This window comes from Oryctolagus cuniculus, chromosome Y (assembly GCF_051225735.1).
Source record: "Oryctolagus cuniculus isolate XC-2025 breed Fujian yellow rabbit chromosome Y, ASM5122573v1, whole genome shotgun sequence".
NCBI lineage: Eukaryota > Metazoa > Chordata > Mammalia > Lagomorpha > Leporidae > Oryctolagus > Oryctolagus cuniculus.
The window spans coordinates 14,161,197-14,165,319 of NC_142889.1; the positions used below are offsets into that span (position 1 = coordinate 14,161,197).

A 4,123-nucleotide genomic window follows, 5' to 3' on the forward strand; every position below is an offset into this window, starting at 1 on the left:
GGAGGCTATAACAAACAATTCAGATAGTTTTGTCCTTTTCTGTGATGTCTCTAAACACAATTTTCATTTGGGAATGAATAAATACAGTATATACATACATTGAAAATGATCAGAGAAGAATTACAGAAAGTCATGTGCCCCGAGGGCCTGGTTTCCACCACTCAACCCCAATTGGTATGGCCTGGATACTCACACACCTGGGAGCTTTTAACCTCCATTACAGAACTTCTAAGAAAACAGTCACCACGTGCCAACGTTTCAGTCGCCAACAGACTGCATATACAACAGTGGTCCCATCAGAGGATGGGAATGATACTGTCCACCATCTAGTGACATTGCAGTGCACGCCGTGTCTAGGAGCATGCAGGAGTTCACACAGAACCCTGGCCACCAGGCAGGACATGTCACAGAGGGAACGGAGGGCCTAGAGGAGTGTGCAGCCAACGACCAGGTGTTCCTTTTACAGGACACGTATTAAGATTTCCAGATGCCTTGGAGACTTGTCTGATCTGTTTCTAGCTTATTCCTACCAGGTGGCTGCTCTAGGAGAGTTCTGACCATCAGTAAAGTTAGATTCAGTGTGAGTCAAGGCAACTGAACCACATCTATGAAGTAGAAGTTTACTACTTAGAGATGTCAGAAGAGGGCCCTATGCCCCCGGGTCAGGGGGAAGGGAAAAGCTCTCAGTCAACTCCATGGCGTCCACGGGACAGGCTAAAGTGAAGGTAGGAGGGGGGCGAGTGAGACCAGGAGGAAGGGGCGGGGCCGGGCGTGCGGCGCTTGCACAGTACATGCTGCGTCACCAAGCGGCAGAACTAATTCTGGACGTCGGCGAAGGCCGAGTCCATGCAGAGTGGGGCTGCCCTGAAGAGTGGGGCGGCGGCCACGGCCAGGAAGAGTAGGGCGGCCATGAACAGCAGGGAGGCTGTGACGGTGGCAGCCATGAGTCCTGGCAGGCTGCAGCGTTGGAAGCAAGGAAGTGTGGGGAGGAGGCAGTGTTGAGCGTGGGAAGATGGCGGCCGCAGTGGTCAAACAACGGGCGCTGAGCGTGGGCCCAGCGGCGGTGGGGGCGAAGTTAGACCTCAGGCGTCTGTGTGGTGAGGAAGCCTGGGGCTGCCGTGGGGGAGCCTGGGACTGCAGCAGAGGTGGTGGCCACAGCGCTGGCCTGTGGAGCTGACTTGTGACTGTGTTTATCTTTGAGGCAGTGACAGATCTAGGGCCTACCTCAGTGGAGTGCAGTCGCAGCGTCTGCTGGCAGCAGGCCTCTTGGAGTCCCAGCGGCAGAGGCTCAGACGTGAGAAGAAGTGGCTGGAGTCGGCCGGGCCCTGGAGGACATGGGGCTGGAGCTGGACCTGGAAGTGATACCAAAGTTCAACAACGACGTGCTCGTCTCCGAGTTTCAGATGCTGCTCGGTGTTGGCTTAACCTGGCCAGCTGTGCCTTCCTCCTGGACAGGAGCAGCAGGTGAGTCAGTCCGGTCAGACTGATGCTGTCAGCAGCCTGGGGGCATCAAGGTTAAGGGAAGGGACCCCCAAGCCCTGCAGGCAGTGAGGTGGGCCTCTGTCCCACAGCAGAGAGGGTCCGCATGTATGGGGAGAAATCTGGGGTCTGAGGGCGCCTACAGGAGAATTAGGGGCCACAGAGACAGGTGGGGCAGAAGGGATATTGGGGACTGGGTTTCTCTGGGGTTCTGCAGGAAATCAGGGGCCGATAAGACTTGGGTGTGGTGGCATGGAAGGTAGACCTGGAAGGAAAGCCATGTGCTGTTGGCAAAGAGTAAAACCCCAGCACTTCTGGATTTGAAAGACTGAGAAAAAGGTCGGTGTTTAGAGTGCAGGACCAAGGTCGACAGCACTGGAGGGAAACTCTGGGGGAGCGTTTGGTGCCTTGGAAGAGCTGGGAGACGGGAGAATATGTTTGTGTATGTCTCCATCCGAGGATAGATAGGAAAAGGGAAGAATATTGCTGAAAGCAGATGACTTTTGCAAGAGCCATAGCAGGGATGCATGGGATATGTGAGATGGGGCCTGTGGAAAATCCTTGGGAAAAGTGGGGGAAAGGAGAATTTGGGAGGAGGATCTTTCTGAAAGGACTGGAGCATGAGTGCCGTGTTAATTAGGAAACTTCAAGAAAGGTCTCCAGGATATTGGGATTCGAGAGGGAGCTTACCTGAAAGAAAACGGTTGATAAGGCATTTGAGAAAATGGAGAATTTGACTTAGGCTGAGAATGAAACCTTTTTTGGCTTGTGGTCACTTTGTAGGACTGAATTGAGGCAGAACACTCTGGCTCATTAAAGGAGTGTTTCTTGGCTTTGGAAGAGTTATCTGTTATTTGATAGCTTTTTTTTTTTTCTAATTACTTTAAATAATGCCAGGAGCAACATGATTGTACTTGAAAAAGTTTGTGGGAAGAAAAATTGTACATTTGTTTTGGTATAAAAATTTTTTGATAATCCATGCATGGCTTTTTCATGATACATATTTTCCATAAACATTTTACACATGGTAATTTAATGTTATCTAATATTCTGAAGCTTTTTATCATGTTAGAATTTATGCTCACTTGTTGCTAAAATTCATTTGACAGTGCAAAATGCCCAACGGGAAGGCCATGGTACTTCTGTCAGCATTATTCTGGGTACTGAAAATACTGACCAGAGATAACACAATACAGGTATAAGCCAATCTCATTGAAATCTTCAATTTGTAAGTTTTATGGCTTTTAAACACTACGAGTTTAAGTTGTCACATTGGCTACTGGAAAAATTGCTCTTTACTATTTGATGTGAGGAACACATATGTATGTGTCTATCTATGTATGTGTACATATAGCAAACTGAGGAATATGTACATGCCTATGTATGTGTATATATGTACGTATATGTAGCAGACTGCCTGGGTTTCATTTCTGACTCCATCATGCATCTCCTATGTGACTAAGGGAAAGTTACTCAGGGCATGTCTGTCATGTTTTAACTGAGAAGTAGAGATAACCAAAGTTAAAGCCCCAGAAAGCTGTGATGAGGATCAAAAAGGTTAAGGTGTGTAGATCCCTCAACCAAGCACCTGGCACAAGCCTGCAAGAAGTGCTAGTAAGGACCACCATTTTTACTATAGCTGTGCATTACCAGATTAACCTCTGAAAGAGGTAAATGTTCCTAAATGTAAATTCATGAACTCTTGACATCTTAAATTCTATAAAAGGCACTGGGCCTATAAATAACTGTGCTTTCATCAATTATTGAAGTATGTGAGTTCAAAATTGTTTACTAAGCTTTTGCTAGAAATTAAATTACTTAGAATAAGGAATAATTCTAACAAGTATATGGTAACCAAAATTAAGAGCAAAGGTATGGAATATAAGAGATATGTTTTGAATAAAGGAAAAAGTAATGTTTGTCCTAAAGTATAATGGTGTTTGGCATGGAGAAAAAAAATAGGACTATCAGCTGAGGAAAATATAAAGTGTTGTAGATTTGTGGTAGATTGGCTGAGGTTATCATGGAATTGGCCACATGAGTTTCTGGAAATTGAGAGCATTAATACAAAAGGCACATTGACATGAAGTTAGAATTTTGTCCTACATGTTAATGTTAAAACAACCAGGTTTTCTGTTAGGAAAAAAGTTGACAAGAAGTTTTGATCTTTTATTTTTGAACTCTGCTTTTAGAGTTTTTCAACCCGTCTTTGTAATTTTCCATGTTGCAACTTTTCTTTTTTTTTTTTTTTTACAGTTTGCATTTAGTTGGAGACTTCCTCAGTTTGTCAGTCAGCTCCTGTAGCTTAAAAGTTTAGAGAGCAGGGTTATTTGATTCTGACCTCTAGCTTTTCTTAAGGTATTTAAATTGTTCCAAGAAGTAGGGTGAATATGAGTCTAATTCTATTCCAGGGTTTCTTCTTTGCTGTTTTAGTAACTGAGCTAGGAAATGAGAACTTCAAGTGTAGCACATCTTGGGTTCTCTGATATTGTTTTTAACTTTTATTTAATAAATATAAATTTCCAAAGTACAGCTTTTGGATTATAGTGGCTTTCCCCCACATAACTACCCTCCCATCCACAACCATCCCATCTCTCATTCCCTCTCCCATCCATTCACATCAAGATTCATTTTCAATTATGCT

General features: G+C 44.9%; 1 long non-coding RNA gene across 1 annotated transcript; it reads left to right on the plus strand.

Moving 5' to 3' along the window:
- The first annotated feature begins 787 nt into the window (after positions 1-787).
- Positions 788-3,224, plus strand: LOC149119261 (uncharacterized). Its single transcript, XR_016228624.1, has 3 exons — positions 788-1,097; positions 1,206-1,464; positions 2,589-3,224. It is a non-coding gene; the product is annotated as an uncharacterized LOC149119261 (long non-coding RNA).
- The last annotated feature ends 899 nt before the right edge of the window (positions 3,225-4,123 follow it).